Raw genomic sequence first — 19,448 nt, 5'->3', positions numbered from 1 at the left:
TTCTTGTGTAACAAAGTGGAATTAAAATTGATTTAAAAAAATGTAAATGGTCAACAATCTACACTAAATACTCTAATGTCAAAGTAGAAAAAATATACAAACGTGTAAAAAAAGTATGAAAATGAAATACAGAAATATGTCATTTACATTCGTATTCAACCCTCTGAGTCAATATATGTTTGAATCACTTTGGGCAGCGATTACAGCTGTGAGTCTTTCTGCATAAGTCTGTAAGAGCTTTGCACATTGGATTGTACAATATCTGCACATTATTATTTTTTAATCTTCCAGCTCTGTCAAGTTGATTGTTGATCATTGCTAGACAACCATTTTCAAGTCTTGCCATATATTTCCAAGCCAATTTAAGTCAAAACTGTAACTAGGCCACTCAGGAACATTCATTGTTGTCTTGGTAAGCAACTACAGTGTATATATGGCCTTGTGTTTTAGGTTATTGTCCTGCTGAAAGGTGAATTTATCTCAGAGTGTCTGTTGGAAAGCAGACTGAACCAGGTTTTCCTCTAGGATTTTGCCTGTGATTAGCTCTATTCCATTTATTTTTATCCTAAAACATTCCCTAGTCCTTGCCGATGACAAGCATACCCATAACATGATGCAGCCACCACCATGCTTGAAAATATAAAGAGTGGTAATCAGTCATAAAGGTAATTTATTTGCCAATTTTGTTGCCGTTTTCCATAAAAAAATAAACGTAGGGGGTAGATGAGCTTTAATATTGCAGATAGAGTGTAGCTTCCATCAATGTAATTGTCTGCATCATTTCCAATCACCCATATATTTGTTTTACTTATATTGAATAGAAATATAAACGCAACATTTAAAGTGTTGGTCCCATGTTTCATGAGCTGAAATAAAAGATCCCATAAATGTTCCATACTCACAAAAAGCTTATTTCTCTCAGATTTTGTGCAGAAATTTGTTTACATCCCTGTTTGTGAGCATTTCACCTTTGCCAAGATAATCCATCCACCTGACAGGTGTGGCGTATCAAGAAGCTGATTAAACAGCATGATCATTACACAGGCAAACCTTGTGCTGGGGACAATAAAAGGCCACTCTAAAATGTGCAGTATTTTCACACAACACAATAGTTTTGAGGGAGCGTGGAATTGGCATGCTGACTTCAGGAATGTCCACCAGAACAATTGTGAGATAATTTAATGTTAATTTCTCTACCATAATGTCGTTTTAGAGAATTTGGCAGTATGTCCAACCGGCCTCACAACCGCAGACCAGGTGTAACCACACCGGCCCAGGACCTCCACATTCGGCTTCTTCACCTGTGGGATCGTCTGAGACCAGCCACCCGGACAGCTGATGAAACTGAGGAGTATTTCTATCTGTAATAAATACCTTTTGTGGGGAAAAACTCATTCTGATTGGCTGGGCTTGGCTCCCCAGTGGGTGGGCCTGGCTCCCAAGTGGGTGGGCCTATCTTGTTCCAAGATGGCGTAGTAGTGCAGTCCTGTTTTTGTCATGTGTCTGTAAATAGCCTGTAAATACCCTGTTTTTTTGTATTTTTCGTACATATTTCCCTATCAGACTTTTCATCCTTCTACAAAATATACTTTCCTGCAACCCGCCTCACTCAATGTGGAACGGATTCTATTATTAACTTACCTTTTATCTAGAATCTCCAGTTGAAACTAGCTAGCCAGCTAACTAGCTACTTGCTATTAGCCACAGTTAGCGGTATTTCACCCAGAACATTGGATTTTTCTGCGGGAATAATTTAATCACTGGACATTAATCACCGGATCGCAACTAGCTAGCCGCAACCGAATGGATGTTGCTGTCTGGCTAATCACCACTGCCCCTGATGCAAGCACCAGTTAGCCTCGAGCTAGCCTAGAGCCAGGCTCATATCTACCTCTAGGTCTACCGGACGGGAGTAGCCAGCTAAGTAGCTACTTGCTATCAGCTACCGTTAGCAATTTTTCACCATTGTCCTTGGCCTGCACCACCCACCAGCCAGCTCTAGTCTGGACTATTATTCAGCCAGTGTCGTGTATTGGGATTATGTCTTTGTTAAATGTTTTTAAGTGGAACTGAAAGGACGTTAATTTTAGTATCAAGAGGGAATGTTTTAGTGTAACGCCACATATAACAGACAGGAAGTGTGTTGTAGACAGGGGAGACTGGTGATTGGCCAGAAGAGGGAGCCCATCTTTTTGCATTGTTTATAAGTAGGGGTTAAACGAATAAGAAGTTAGAGCGGCCATTCTGAGGCGTCGCTCTCCGGATGTCATGACATCTGTCACTTATGCTGTAACCGTGGGATATTAATAAAAGCCTCTAAAACACGGTGCAGCCTAAGCGGACTCTTTGTTGACAGCAATAATTGCCACCATTCACCCGATACGACAAATGGCGCCCAACGTGGGGCTGGTCTGCATCTCTCCTTTGCTCATTCGTAGCCGCCAAGTTAACTCGGTCTGAAGTGCCAGAAAAGGGTGAGTTTTCCTCACAGCTTTGGAGATTGTTAGTTTTGGATGCTATGTGATTGTACACTGGAGGAATGTACCATTACGACCGTGCCTCGTGTGGCGTTATTGCTGATGACTGGGGGTCCAGCTAATCATTATAAAAATTTTAAAACAGCGCAAAAGTGGGTAGAGCTTATGAATTGTTTATAGAGATGTGTTGCTTGAATAGTAAGTCAAGAACAATCGGGGCCAAGATATGTATACAAGTTAGGACATTGCAGGATTTGATAAAGCCCTCGGAACAAACGGGGCGACCGCATGGTGGGCCATAAAATCCTGGTAACGCGTTATGGGTTTCAGGTCAGTTTTAGACTGGAGTTTGGTTGTAGATTTAGTGGGGGTTGCTTGCCCATCTTCTGTCCGACGGGATATCTGCGTGGGGGGGACCGCTCATATAAATAGCCATACTCACGGCAGCCTAAATTTAGGACAAAGGAAACAGTAATTAAAGACGCAATGTCGGGTACATTGTTTTTATGCTACATGGTGCATACAGGTTAAGGCTAAATGCTAATATGCTGCATGCTAACATGTGACCGTAGAGGTCCACTGCGATGGTAATAAAGCCTCTTAAATTATGTTTGTATGTGGAATTTCGGTTCTATGTTTTGTGAGCGCTGTTAAATGTTGTTTGACTATGAGGGGGAAACGGGAGTTACAGCAGGACTGTTAACCGTCTATTTGGGGTTGGGGAGAGATCTAAGAATCTCCCTTCCACGGTGAAAAAGTATTTTTGAATGTATCGCGCATGCGTGGGATTTTACTAAACAACACATCTGTTACACTGCAGGGGGAGACAGGGAGACACAGACGTGGGAACAAAGAGGAGAGATTTTAACACGAATCTTATAGTTTTAAAGCGGCTGCTGTTTGAACATGAAACTATTTGTTGAGATGTAGTGAATTTATAAATTAAATATATGTTGACGGAGTATAATGAATTAAATTAAGTGACGGATTAAAATAAAATAAAATGTTTTTGAGCGATCGATAATTGTTCCTGAGTTAATTCTTAGAGCGAATGTAGAACGAACGAATATTGAATGGTTGGAAATACTCAGTGATTGCATTAACTACTAAAATGTTATTCTGTGTCTCTGTTCTTCTGTCATATGAGAGGAACGATAAGCAAGAGGAGAGAGGAGATACAGGAAGTGCTGACGTGACATCACGTGACGCGGCAGAGGATCAAGTCAAAAAGGTTTTGAGACTGGTCTGGTTACAAAATATTTGATGTTATGACAATTTCACATAGGCTTGGCAAACTGATTCATTAAAAATTGCATTTTGGAGGCTATGTGCATCACTGGGGTTAATTACAGATGTGTTGGGAATCAAGGACTGACATTATTCTGTAAAATTAAGATAAGGGTTTATGGGAAATGTAGTGTTGAAGGGTTAGAGGCTTTGTTTTTGGGATTGCTTTGAAGTTGACTAACTTACACTTGCATTTGATGGGTTGTGGTAAGATAGCCACCACTAATTGATAAATTGGTGACATAGGATATAGGAATAAAAATTGGTTTTAATTATTCATGATTTTTAATTGATTTATTTAAATAAAAAAAAAAATGGGTTGTTTGGGTTATATTAATAATTGAAGGGGGGAAGCCATAGGCTATATAGTCTAAAATAAAATAATTCACGATAAAGGAATATAAAAGGCTTGTTACAATGGGGAAAAACGACATCAAGGCTATAAAAAGTCATTACACCGGTTGATATAATACAAAATGGTAATCCTTTAACTAAAGTATTGCTAGGTTATCCGGCAAATGAAACAAAAGTTGCCCTTCATTCTCAAACAAAAACTGATAAAAGAGTCCAGCGATAAGATAAACAGAGGTATAGAGAAAATGCTAAAAGAAGGAAAGGCGATAGAAAAACTAATGGCAGAAGTTAGTACACCTTTCTCACATACGGATTCAGCAATAAGACACCCACCTTATGAGAAGGAAGTAGAGCTTAGGGATGTTTATCCTCAGCGTCCGGTGATCATCCAGGAGGGTGATTGTTGCATCAGAGATGAAGATGAATAATAGATAGAGGACAAGCAGAAACGACAATGAAGATGAATCCAAAACTCCAGAAGGAAGAAAATGAGATGTCTGGAAGAGAAGAGTGAGGTTAAAGAAGACGAGGATGATGAAGATGAGAGTGATTGAGAAGAGGTCATGGGTGGATATGACTCTGTGATCAGAAGGAAGTTGGCAAGAGAGGAAAGAAGAAGGATACTAGAGATTTGATCTCTGATGGAAGTTGAAGGAAGAAGGATACAAGAGATTCGAGTTCAGATGAAGACAGCGAGAAAGAGGAGACTGAAGGTGCTGTGTATTCAAAAGGAGTTTGTCCTACAAGGACTGGCACAGAAGAAATAGAAGGAGATATAGACCGATGCTTATCAGGCCTGGAGGAAGCGAGGACTTTGGGAGAGGTAAGAGAGCTAGAGGGACAGCTCGAGACGTTGAAGAGACAAGGAGAAAACCTGCTGAGAAAAGGATCCCAAGAATTAGAGGAGAATAAGAATACATTGAGGCTAAGAAGCTGAAGAAAAAGTAAGAAGATGATGGAAGATGATATTTTGAGGACAGAACTTAGAATATAAGCTGTTGAAGAATTCTGATATGTCAGCAACAAAGAACAGGACGAAGAAACTCTCAGAAAACTCAATCATACAACTGGTGGAGAAGAGAAGCTTTGGTTATGAAGAATCAGAGTGAACCAAATCAACAATCACTGTTACAGCTTCAACTGAACAATATCAAATGCAATTGTACCAGCCAAGGGGGGTACCAGGTGTTCCATATCCACAGCCAGTTTCTGGACAGACACAGAATTGGAGAGGAAGAGGACGAGAAGGCTTAGAAGGAGGAGGAAGATTTCAGCTACACTTCCAGCAATCTCCAGAAGACGGTTATAATTATGGACAGGTTGGTCACTTTACCTGTGAGTGCAACAAGTCAGGAGGAAACAACAGAGAACATTTTTAAGGAAGATACAGGGGCCAGTCAAGATCACCTGTTCTCCAGGTGAACCCTAAGGATTCTAGAGTGCCTAGAAGATACGAAGGGGGGTGTCAGCTGATAGCATCGATTAGAGAAGAAGAGAAAATATCTAACAATTGAAGTAAAACCAGAGGACTATGAGAAGTGATAGTGAATAGTGGAAAAACTTATCTGTGTTGAGCCTAAAGAGGTTAAACATCTCACTATGTAAAATTAACTAATTAGGATAGGGATTCGAGGTAGTAAAACAGTTACTCTTAAGATACTAATATTAGTACCTATTGCATTGTTGGGAAGAGATGCATTGTTTAAATTGAATTGTACAATAAGATGTACACTAAACGGCTGTCTGGTAGAAGATTTTAAAAAAGTAGGGTTTTTGGGAATCATATTGGCTTAAAAAGAGAATATCATAGGAAGGATGATAATCTATTAGACTGCCTATTAGACAATCTGTCTGGAAAATAAAGTTAAAAGGGGTGACTGTTATTCTGGGTTACATTCTTACACCAAGGGATTTCAGGCTAGGCTAAAAGGTGTTTAGTCATTTGCCAAGTCTGTGTGTAAAGAAGTCAGAAGCAGGTGGGGACTTACCCAATCACATATCCTAAAAATTTGGTGGTAAAGGGATTTTGTGAATAAATCAGTGGAAAAGGTTTTTAAAGGTTAGGAGAAAAGATTAGATTAATAAGTTAGGAGAACTAGGTTGAAGGAACTCTAAGACAGTAAACTAAGTTTCAAAGTTAGTAGTAAGAGAGAGAACAATGGTGAAGGACACTTTAGAGCAGGGAGATCAAGGTAATTATAGGTGTATTTTTTTATAATCAAAAGTTTGAGAGGTAGGACTGAGAGTTGGGAAAAAGTGACACTAGTGGTGATAGATGGAAGTACAAGCAAAGAGTTCACCAATTTTAGGGAAAATACTTATTGGGGTTAGGATGGGGACGTTCCTCCCACATGGAGAGATAATTATGGAGAATAAGTATTGTTATCAGGACCAGGAGTAGAAGCTGTTGCACCTAATCAAAGGAGTTCAGGAAGAATATGTTACAGTAGTCACTCCAACAGTGAATAATACACATAGGATATCGGTAGTGAAGAGTGTTAATACATCAACTAAGTCAACTACTTTAATGGTAACTTTGGGAAGGGATTAATGGTACGATGGCAATAGCAAATGTAGGAAGTATGACACCGACAACAACTTTTCTGAAATTAAAGGGGGTCGCAAGAAGGACTCAGGGTTTATGTTACGGATGGAGAGTGCTGTCAATGATAGTACGAATAGGGTTAAAATAGGAGAGCAGATAGTAGTAGAGAACAATATAGATTCATCTGAAATAGTGATACTATCATGGAGGTACAGGATGAGGTCTTTGATTTTAATGACAGACAAGGAGAGGTATCTGCAGTACCGCTCGTTAGGGAAGAGAGAAACTATATGCATGTAGTTTGATTCTTCTGTTGTGAAAATTAGAGATGGGAAGGTAGGAATCTTTGGTTCCAGCGGTTAACTCATTCTGTAAGATCAGTGAGGAATCTTGAGGGTCCATGTCTGTTGAGAATTCCAGTCAAACATGTTAGAGACGGTCGCTCGACCTCTATCAAGTATGTGTCAATCTTATGCTTTGTCATGACTGTTGTATCAGCAACAACAATCAGTAACCGATAAAATAATGTCGTTGTCAAAACATTTGTTTAAGCCTAGGTTTAGGTGTTATTGGGTTAAGTGAATTAACTTGTGTGCATTTGTTAGATGGGAAGGAAACTCAGGTAACAGCGAGCCCTGAAGCATTTGAGGTGAAACCATTGAGGGCTAAAAGTTGTTTGGTTCTAATAAAACATATGATATAAGGGGTATGTTTATGGGAATATTAGATTGTGATGATTATATGATGACTTTGGATAAGCACGAACATAAGGTTAGAGATGACAAATATAATGTAACTTTTTATGTACCAGGTAATAAGAAGAGCAGGACTTTGATGGTGAAAGATCAGCTTTTGCCTGTCAATCTGACTATTGGGAATGTTAAAGATATTTAGAGGGTTTGTGGTGATAAAGCATATATATTGTTACCCTATTGATGGACAGGATGTTGTTACATGTCAACGTTGAAGCTTCCATATGAGGTTTTTACCATTAAAAGAGGGGTAGCACCGGACACAGAAATCTGAAGCTAGGTTTGAAATTGGATGAAAAGAGACATGGAGACATGTCATAGCCTATCATTGAAGGATAAATCTAAGGGAGAAGGGGGGACTTTTTCCATGGTATGGTGTAACATTTGGGAAGATCATATTGATAATATTAGGTATACTTTGAGTCCAGATAGTTCAGATATTATCACTAGGGTTATATATGCATTGAAGAATATAAGGGATGCATTTGGGAGATCTGAGAAGACTTGGTTGCAAGATCAGGTAGGCCAGTAGGGGCAGTGATGGGTTACATTTAATTGCAGCTTTGATAGCACTGTGTGTGATGTTTGTAATTTGTTACTGACCTTTGAGAAAGCTATGATATTGAGATAGGTTGGAGAGTGATGCCTGGAGACAACACTCAGATGCCGGTGTTGACTGTTCCTGATCTGGATGAAGATGGACAAGAGGGACTGAATGGATAAATATCATTTTTGATGTTTTGATCATTTTTCAAATTTTTTTTTTTTTCAATATTGGGGTGATTTTGGTATGATTTTATGAATCAAAGGGGGGAAATGGGTTAATGTGATTCATACATCATTTATATATCATTTCTATATTCTTAGTTGATATTGATGTTCAATTTGAAAGTGTTGTTTTGCAAAAGATACTGTTTGGTCTTTCCTTTTCTTTCAGAAGCATTTGGGGGACATGTGGAGATTGAAATACTCAAACAAGGACAATATGAAGGGACAATATGACTGGAGGAGATGAAACAAGGAGGGTGTGGAAAGATTCCGATTCCATCATCAACAGTCCATTGGAAGAGGAGACTACGGGGAGATGAAGTGTAGTGGACTACATTCCAGTGTCTGCAATGAAATATAGACATGTGTAATACATAATTTGTGTCATAGCCTTAGGGATTAATTTTTGTAGAAGGATATTTGATGTTATTGAATACATGTGGGGATCTTAGATGTTTTTGTTTATTTCGGTGAATGCTTAGGGACAGGGAGTCTAGGCAGGGAGAGGTCCACTATAGGGTCCAATGGGTTGACCAGCCTTAGAGTGGATATTTTTTGGGTAGGATTTTGTTTGCAGGGGTTTACATGTGTATTTAATTGCATCATAGTTTCAAATGCATTTACATTGTTTATGAGTTTAGCTGGAGTACCGAGGTGGTTGCCTGGGGCAGAGGGACCGTGAGAGAATTTTACTGTCTTGATTGATGGATGGATATCTGAAAAGATGGCTGCCGGACAGTTTTTCGCTCTTACACTCCATAAAGATTTGTTCATATTTCATAGTAATGTATTCACACTGCATAAACAGTTATTCATATTTCATAGAAAGGTATATACACTCTAGAGAATAATGTTTTTGGTTTAATGTTAAAGATACTCAATAAGATAAATTGTTACTAGTCATAATCCTATTCTGTTTGTTTTCGAGACTGTTCGTCTCGAAGGGGGGAAATGTCGTGTATTGGGATTATGTCTTTGTTAAATGTTTTTAAGTGGAACTGAAAGGACGTTAATTTTAGTATCAAGAGGGAATGTTTTAGTGTAACGCCACATACAACAGACAGGAAGTGTGTTGTAGACAGGGGAGACTGGTGATTGGCCAGAAGAGGGAGCCCATCTTTTTGCATTGTTTATAAGTAGGGGTTAAACGAATAAGAAGTTAGAGCGGCCATTCTGAGGCGTCGCTCTCCGGATGTCATGACATCTGTCACTTATGCTGTAACCGTGGGATATTAATAAAAGCCTCTAAAACACGGTGCAGCCTAAGCGGACTCTTTGTTGACAGCAATAATTGCCACCATTCACCCGATACGACACCAGTCTGCACTGTCTGCACAGCGCGTTATCGACCCAGAACATATCAGTTTTTCTGCCGGAATCACTGAATCACTGGACCTCCGGATTCATCGCTACCAGCTAGCTGCAACAAAATGGACGTTGTGGTCTGGCTAATCATCCTGAGCTAGGCCCATCTCCCGGCTATCTACCTCTCTGTCAACCGGACGGGACCACCTAGTGTTGACACGGATCCCCGCCGATCCTACACGACTGGTCTGCTGACGAAATCGTCTGATGTGGGTACAACAGGCTTCCCGTTACGACGTAGACCACGAAGATTCCATCTGCTAGCCCCGGCCCGCTAGCACACGCTAGCCGTGGCCTCTTGCTCGCTAGTGCTTTAGCAGCCCCCGAACTACCTCCGAACTATCCTATTGCTGTTCACCGGACCTTATGATAACTCAGCTATACAGCTGATGTCTGCTGGACTGTTCCTTTTTACGGTACCGCATCCTGTTTATGTTTAGCCTCAGCCCAAACTGTGTCGTCATTACCAGCTGTTGTCTTAGCTCTCTCAAATTACACCTGTGATTGCTTTATGCCTCTCTCCCATCTCAATATGGTTAGCTTATTGTTGTTTCGGTTATTTCTAATTGTACTATTTCACTGTAGATCCCCCCAGCCCAGCTAAACCTGCCTTAGATAGCTCCTTTGTCCCACCCCCCATACAAGCGGAGACCGACTCAATTGGTGCCTCCAGTGATGCTATCTCTTTCATTGTTACCCAACGCTTAGGTTTACCTCCACTTTACTCATATCCTTCCATATCGTTGTCTGTACATAATGCCCTGAATCTTTTCTACAACGCCCGTAAATCTGCCCCCTTTATTCTATGTACCCAACGCACTAGAAGACCAGTTCTTAAAGCCTTTAGCCGTATCCTTATTCTAGTCCTCCTCTGTTCTTCCGGTGATGTAGAGGCTAACCCAGGCCCTGCAGCCCTCAGTATCACTCCTACTCCCCAGGCGCTATCATTTGCTGACTTCTGTAATCGCAAAAGCCTTGGTTTCCTGCATGTAAATATCAGAAGTCTACTTCCTAAGTTTGAGTTATTCACTGCGTTAGCACACTCCGCCAACCCTGATGTTCTAGCAGTGTCTGAATCCTGGCTTAGGAAGGCCACCAAAAATTCTTAAATTTCCATCCCCAACCATAACATTTTCCGTCTAGATAGAACTGCCAAAGGGGGTGGAGTTGCAATCTACTGTAGAGATAGCCTGCAGATGTCACACCCTGGCTCTGGGACTCTATATGTTGAGCCAGGGTGTGTTCATTCTATGTGTTCATTTTCTATGTTGGGTATTCTAAGTTGTTCTATGTCTATGTTGGCCAGAGTGGCTCCCAATCAGAGGCAACGTGTGTCAGCTGTTGTGGGTTGTCTCTGATTGGGAGCCATATTTAAACTGTATGTTTTCCCTTGGGTGTTGTGGGTTTTTGTTCCATGTCGGTATTGTTAACCGTGGACTTCACGAGTCGTGTTTTGTTTGATACTTTAATTAAATAAAGTCATGTTTGTTTCACACGCTGCGCCTTGGTCTACTCACTACTACGACGATCGTGACAGAAAAACCCACCATACAACGACCAAGCAGCGTGTCCAGGAACACACGCAGGAGGTGACGCTGGTGGATGTCCTCCTCGGTTGGGGGCAGATTACCGAGGAGGAGGCCGTCCGGTACCGGAGGGCTATGAAGGGGGAGACCCAGGCAGGTGAGGAGCAGCGGCGTCAGCAGTGCCATCGTCAGACGGACGAGAGGCACCCCCAAGAATTTTTTAGGGGGGGGCACACGGCGTGGGCGACTGGGCAGCAGGAGGCTGCCACAGGGCGAAATAGGAGACGAGGAGAGAAGGCCACCGGGTTACGGGAGCCATTGGCGAGAGGAGGGAAGGAAGTCGTAGAGGCACGGCAAGAGGTACTGAGGTGTATTGCCAGTCCGGTCCGGCCCGTTCCTGATCCCCGTTTAAAGCCAGTGGTGTGTGTTCCCAGTACGGTCCGGCCTGTCCCTGCTCCACGCACCAAGCCTACGGTGTGCGTCGACAGCCCAGCCCGGCCTGTCCCTGCTCCACGCACCAAGACTACGGTGTGCGTCGACAGCCCAGCCCGGCCTGTCCCTGCTCCACGCACCAAGCCTACGGTGTGCGTCGCCAGCCCTGCCCGGCCTGTTCCTGCTCCACGCACCAAGCCTACGGTGTGCGTCGACAGCCCAGCCCGGCCTGTCCCTGCTCCACGCACCAAACCTACGGTGTGCGTCGCCAGCCCAGCCCGGCCTGTTCCTGCTCCACGCACCAAGCCTACGGTGTGCGTCGCCAGCCCTGCCCGGCCTGTCCCTGCTCCACGCACCAAGCCTGCGGTGTGCGTCGCCAGCCCTGTCCGGCCTGTCCCTGCTCCACGCACCAAGCCTACGGTGTGCGTCGACAGCCCAGCCCGGCCTGTTCCTGCTCCACGCACCAAGCCTACGGTGTGCGTCGCCAGCCCTGCCCGGCCTGTTCCTGCTCCACGCACCAAGCCTACTGTGTGCGTCGACAGCCCAGCCCGGACTGTTCCTGCTCCACGCACCAAGCCTACGGTGTGCGTCGCCAGCCCTGTCCGGCCTGTCCCTGCTCCACGCACCAAGCCTACGGTGTGCGTCGCCAGCCCTGCCCGGCCTGTTCCTGCTCCACGCACCAAGCCTTCGGTGTGCGTCGCCAGCCCTGCCCGGCCTGTCCCTGCTCCACACACCAAGTCTACGGTGTGCGTCGCCAGCCCTGTCCGGCCTGTCCCTGCTCCACGCACCAAGTCTACGGTGCGCGTCGCCAGCCCGGTCCGGCCTGTTCCTGCCACTCGCACCAAGTCTACGGTGCGCGTCGCCAGCCCGGCCCGGCCCGTTCCTGCCACTCACACCAAGCCAGGGGTGCGAGTCGTCAGTCCGGCACAACCCGTGCCTGGGTCATCGGTGCCAATTCAGGTACCGCTCTACTGCTCCACTAAGGAGCTGAAGCCTACCGCTCCTGCTACGTCCAGTCCAGCTCCAGCCAGCGGGGCCAGACCGGACCAGGGGCGCTATGGGGGGTTTGTTGGAGGGTGGTGGGCAAGCCCGGAGCCGGAGCCGCCGCCGAGGAGGTATGCCCGCCCAGCCCTCCCCTGTTTTGCTTTAGTTGAGGCGCGGTCGCAGTCCGCGCCTTTAGGGGGGGGGACTGTCACACCCTGGCTCTGGGACTCTATATGTTGAGCCAGGGTGTGTTCATTCTATGTGTTCATTTTCTATGTTGGGTATTCTAAGTTGTTCTATGTCTATGTTGGCCAGAGTGGCTCCCAATCAGAGGCAACGTGTGTCAGCTGTTGTGGGTTGTCTTTGATTGGGAGCCATATTTAAACTGTATGTTTTCCCTTGGGTGTTGTGGGTTTTTGTTCCGTGTCGGTATTGTTAACCGTGGACTTCACGAGTCGTGTTTTGTTTGATACTTTAATTAAATAAAGTCATGTTTGTTTCACACGCTGCGCCTTGGTCTACTCACTACTACGACGATCGTGACAGCAGAGCTCTATCATACTATCCAGGTCTGTGCCCAAACAATTTGAGCTTCTACTTCTAAAAATCCACCTTTCCAGAAATAAGTCTCTCACTGTTGCTGCTTGCTACAGACCCCCCTCAGCCCCCAGCTGTGCCCTGGACACCATATGTGAATTGATTGCCCCCCATTTATCCTCAGAGTTCGTACTGCTTGGTGACCTAAATTGGGATATGCTTAATACCCCGGCCATCCTACAATCCAAACTAGATGCCCTCAATCTCGCGCAAATTATCAACGAACCTACCAGGTACAACCCTAAATCCGTAAACATGGGTACCCTCATAGATATCATCCTGACTAACTTACCCTCTAAATACACCTCCGCTGTCTTCAACCAGGATCTCAGCGATCACTGCCTTATTGCCTGCGTCCGTAACGGGTCCGCGGTCAAACGACCACCCCTCATCACTGTCAAACGCTCCCTAAAACACTTTAGCGAGCAGGCCTTCCTAATTGACCTGGCCCAGGTATCCTGGATGGATATAGATCTCATTCCGTCAGTAGAGGATGCCTGGTTGTTCTTTAAAAGTAATTTCCTCTCAATCTTAAATAAACATGCCCCATTCAAAAAATACAGGACTAAGAACAGATATAGCCCCTGGTTCTCCTCAGACTTGACTGCCCTTGACCAGCACAAAAACATCCTGTGGCGTACTGCATTAGCATCAAATAGCCCCCGCGATATGCAACTTTTCAGGGAAGTTAGGAACCAATATACACAAGCAGTCAGGAAAGCAAAGGATAACTTCTAAACAGAAATTTGCATCCTGTAGCACTAACTCCAAAAAGTTTTGGGACACTGTAAAGTCCATGGAGAATAAGAGCACTTCCTCCCAGCTGCCCACTGCACTGAGGCTAGGAAACACTATCACCACCGATAAATCTACAATAATCGAGAATTTCAACAAGCATTTTGCTACGGCCGGCCATGCTTTCCACCTGGCTACCACTACCCCGGCCACCAACTCTGCACCCTCCATTGCAACTTGCCCATGCCCCCGCCGCTTCTCCTTCACACAAATTCAGACAGCTGATGTTCTGAAAGAGCTGCAAAATCTGGACCCCTACAAATCAGCTAGGCTAGACAATCTGGACCCTTTCTTTCTAAAACTAGCCGCCAAAATAGTCGCAACCCCTATTACTAGTCTGTTCAACCTCTCTTTCGTAACGTCTGAGATCCCCAGAGATTGGAAAGCTGCCGCGGTCATCCCCCTCTTCAAAGGGGGTGACACTCTAGATCCAAACTGTTACAGACCTATATCCATCCTGCCCTGCCTTTCGAAAGTATTTGAAAGCCAAGTTAACAAACAGATCACCGACCATTTCGAATCCCACCGTACCTTCTCCGCTATGCAATCCGGTTTCCGAGCTGGTCATGGGTGCACTTCAGCCACGCTCAAGGTCCTAAATGATATTATAACCGCGATCGATAATAGACAGTACTGTGCAGCCGTCTTCATCGACCTGGCCAAGGCTTTCGACTCTGTCAACCACCGCATTCTTATTGGCAGACTAAATAGCCTTGGTTTCTCAAATGACTGCCTCGCCTGGTTCACCAACTACTTCTCAGATAGAGTTCAGTGTGTCAAATCGGAGGGCCTGTTGTCTGGACCTATGGCAGTCTCTATGGGGGTGCCACAGGGTTCAATTCTTGGGCCGACTCTTTTCTCCGTGTATATCAATGATGTCGCTCTTGCTGCTGGTGACTCTCAGATCCACCTCTACGCAGACGACACCATTTTGTATACATTTGGCCCTTCATTGGACACTGTGTTAACAAACCTCCAAACGAGCTTCAATGCCATACAACACTCCTTCAGTAGCCTCCAACTGCTCTTAAACACTAGTAAAACTAAATGCATGCTCTTCAATCGAACGCTGCTGGCACCCGCCCACCCGACTAGAATCACCACTCTCGACGGGTCTGACCTAGAGTATGTGGACAACTACAAATACCTAGGTGTCTGTAAACTCTCCTTCCAGACTCACATTAAGAATCTCCAATCCAAAGTTAAATCTAGAATCAGCTTCCTATTTCGCAACAAAGCCTCCTTCACTCATGCTGCCAAACATGCCCTCGTAAAACTGACTATCCTACCGATCCTTGACTTCGGCGATGTCATTTACAAAATAGCCTCCAACACTCTACTCAGCAAATTGGATGTAGTCTATCACAGTGCCATCCGTTTTGTCTCCAAAGCCCCATACACTACCCACCACTGTGACCTGTACGCTCTTGTTGGCTGGTCCTCACTACATGTTCATCGTCAAACCCACTGGCTCCAGGCCATCTATAAATCACTGCTAGGCAAATCCCCGCCTTATCTTAGCTCATTGGTCACCATAGCAGCACCCACCCGTAGTCTGCGCTCCAGCAGGTATATCTCACTGGTCATTCCCAAAGCCAACACCTCCTTTGGCCGCCATTCCTTCCAGTTCTCTGCTGCCAATGACTGGAACGAATTGCAAAAATCTCTGAAGCTGGAGACTTATCTCCCTCACTAACTTTAAGCATCAGTTGTCAGAGCACCTTACCGATCACTGCACCTGTACACAGCCCATCTGAAATTAGCCCACCCAACTACCTCATCCCTATATTGTTATTTATTTTGCTCTTATGCACCCCAGTATCTCTATTTGCACATAATCTCTTGCACATATAGCATTCCAGTGTTAATACTAATTGTAATTATTTTGCACTATAGCCTATTTATTGCCTTACCTCCATAACTTGCTACATTTGCACACACTGTATATATATTTTCTGTTGTATTTTTTGACTTTATGTTTTTTTACCCTATATGTAACTCTGTGTTGTTGTTTTTATCGTACTGCTATGCTTTATCTTGGCCAGGTCGCAGTTGTAAATGAGAACTTGTTCTCAACTGGCTTACCTGGTTAAATAAAGGTGAAATAAAATTAAATAAATAAAAATGCCCTTGTCAAGGTTTCGGCCGAGGCTGCTCCTCCTCCTTGTTCGGGCAGGCTTCGGCGGTCGTCGTCCCCGGAGTACTAGCTGCCACCGTTCGATGTTTCATGTTTGTTTGGTTTTGTCTGTTTGTACACCTGTCCCTTGTTAGTGTTTGATTTGGTTGCCTATTTAGTTTTCGTGTGTGGGGGCAGGTGTTATGTGGTATTGTTTATTGTCAAGCTGTTGCTCTTTTGTATTACTCTCGTGTTTGTTGTTTTCCGAGAGTCCGCACTGTGTGCGCTATCTTCATTTTACGCACTGTGTGTGTTGTGCGTAATTTGTATTTTGCCTCCCGGTTGGGTTGGCTGTTCGCCTGTTTGGTGCTGCATTTTGTTAACTAAAGTCTGTTGACGAACGCCCGTGTTTCCTGCGCTTGATTTCCTCACCGCATCTACACTCAGCTACTGACAGAATACCACATCACATCATGGAGTCAGCAGGAGCACCCGCGCCGACAGAGGTCATGGAGGACCGTCTTCGTGGACAGGAGGACCGGATTAACCAGATCGGTCACGCCTTGGATCGGGTGATAAACACTCTCCACCGATGGGAAAGCAGCGGGGTACCCACGCCCCCACCTACCGGACCATCCCCATCGGTCAGTCCTCCTGTCCACATTCCGGAACCCAGTGGGATTCGGCTCTCGCTCCCGAGGGCGTACGACGGCTCCGCTGCCGGGTGTCAAGGGTTCCTGCTACAGGTGGAGCTCTACCTCGCCACCGTACACCCGGCGCCCTCGGGACACGAGAGCGTCTCCGCCCTCATCTCCTGTCTCACCGGCAAGGCGTTGGAGTGGGCCAACGCCGAATGGAGGAGAATGGACGCCGCTACCATCACCTATGCGGAGTTCTCCCGCCGCTTCCGGGCCGTGTTCGACCATCCACCAGAAGGGAAGGCGGCAGGGGAGCGTCTGTTCTTCCTCCGACAGGGGATGAGGAGCGCACAGGATTTTGCCCTGGAGTTCCGGACTCTAGCGGCAGATGCAGGGTGGAATGAGCGGGCCCTCATAGACCACTTCCGTTGTAGCCTCCGGGAGGACGTCCAAAGAGAGTTGGCGTGCAGGGATACCATGTTGACGTTTGACCAACTAGTGGACATGGCCATTCGGTTGGACACCCTGCTCGCCACCCGTGGACGTCCCGGATGGGGGTCGCCCATTTCACCCTCCAGCACCTCCGAGCCGAGCCCTATGGAGCTCGGAGGTGCTGGCGCTAGAGAAAGGAGGAGTAGGAACCCGAGGGGGGCCGTCCCCTGCACCAACTGTGGCCGTGGAGGGCACACCGCGGCTAGGTGTTGGGGAAGGTCCCCCGGTGGAGGTGAAGGCAGGCCACGCATTGGGGAGTCCTCCCAGGTGAGTAGGCGCCCTACTTACCCAGAGCTTTCTGTCGTTCACATAACCTTGCCTGTTTGTTTTCCACAGGTAGCACCTCGTTCCCAGCATAAGGCGCTAGTCGATTCAGGCGCAGCTGGGAACTTTGTAGATCGCCAGTTCTGTGTAGAATTAGGGATTCCTCTCCTTCCCGTTGATAAGCCTTTCCCTGTACATGCCCTAGATAGCCGTCCGTTAGGATCTGGGTTGATTAGGGAGGTCACAGCGCCCCTTAAGATGGAGGTGCAGGGGGGTCATGAGGAGACGATTCAGCTCTATCTGATTGACTCTCCTGCGTATCCGGTGGTGCTGGGGCTTCCCTGGTTGATTACCCATGACCCTACTATTTCGTGGCGAGAGAAGGCTCTTAAAGGGTGGTCTGCTCAGTGTGAGGGGCTGTGTCTGGGTGTTTCCATAGGGGCGACCTCGGTGGAAAGTCCGAATCTAATGCCTGCACTGCATATTCCCCCCGAGTATGAGGATTTGACACTGGTGTTTAGTAAGACTAGGGCGGCGCAGCTGCCGCCTCATAGACAGGGGGATTGTGCAATAGATCTCCAGTTAGGAGCAGCCCTCCCGCGGAGCCATGTGTATCCCTTGTCTCAAGAGGAGAGGAAGGCGATGGAAACTTACATCGCCGAGTCTCTGAGACAGGGATACATACGGGCCTCCACTTCACCCGCTTCCTCAAGCTTCTTTTTTGTGAAGAAAAAGGATGGAGGTCTGCGCCCGTGTATTGATTACCGCGGTCTCAATCAGATTACGGTGAAGTACAGCTATCCACTTCCTCTGATTGCGACTATGACGGAATCATTACACGGTGCTCAGTTCTTCACAAAATTGGATCTCAGGAGCGCATATAACTTGGTGCGCATTAGAGAGGGCGATGAATGGAAGACAGCGTTTAGCACGACCTCCGGTCATTACGAGTATCTCGTCATGCCATATGGGTTAACGAATGCTCCCTCAGTCTTCCAATCCTTCGTCGATGAGATTTTCCGGGACATGCAGGGGCAGGGAGTAGTCGTGTACATAGACGATATTCTGGTGTACAGTTCTACCCGAGCAGAGCATGTAGCCCTGGTGCGCCGAGTGTTGAGGAGGCTGTTGGAGCATGACCTATATGTCAAGGCAGAGAAATGTCTGTTCTTTCAGAAGTCGGTCTCCTTTTTGGGCTATCAGTTGTCTGCGTCAGGGGTGAAGATGGAGGTTGACCGGGTGTCAGCTGTGCGTAATTGGCAAACCCCAACCACTGTGAAAGAGGTGCAACAGTTCTTGGGTTTTGCGAATTACTACCGGAGGTTTATCCGGGGTTTTGGACAGGTGGCAGCTCCCATAACGTCTCTGTTGAAGGGGGGTCCGGTGCGCTTGCGGTGGTCAGCTGAGGCGGACAGGGCTTTTGGGAGACTGAAGGACCTGTTTACCTCGGCGCCGGTGTTGGCGCATCCGGATCCCGCTTTACCATTCCAGGTAGAGGTAGACGCGTCCGAGGCCGGTATTGGGGCCGTTCTCTCACAACGGTCTGGCACACCACCTAAACTCCGCCCCTGTGCTTTTTATTCTAAGAAGCTCAGTCCGGCGGAGCGGAATTATGACGTAGGGGACAGGGAGCTGTTAGCCGTGGTACAGGCCCTAAAGGTGTGGAGGCATTGGCTTGAGGGGGCTCAACACCCTTTCCTCATTTTGACTGACCACCGTAACCTGGAATACATCCGGGCAGCTAGGAGACTGAATCCTCGCCAGGCCCGCTGGACTATGTTTCTAGCCCGGTTTGTGTTTAAAATCACTTACATCCCTGGGTCCCAGAACGGGAAGGCAGATGCCCTGTCTCGGCGGTATGACACGGAGGAGAGGTCCGTTGAGCCCACTCCCATACTACCAAAGTCTTGTCTGGTTGCACCGGTGGTATGGGAGGTCGATGTAGAGATCGAGCGGGCGTTACGCACCGACCCAAGTCCTCCACAGTGTCCAGTGGGTCGGACGTACGTTCCGCTCGAGGTACGCGATCGCCTAATTTATTGGGCTCATACGTCCC

The sequence above is a fragment of the Coregonus lavaretus genome, assembly GCF_964263955.1.
Source record: "Coregonus lavaretus genome assembly, chromosome: 27".
In the NCBI taxonomy this organism is placed as follows: Eukaryota; Metazoa; Chordata; class Actinopteri; order Salmoniformes; family Salmonidae; genus Coregonus; species Coregonus lavaretus.
Note: the sequence above shows the minus strand (reverse complement) of the source record.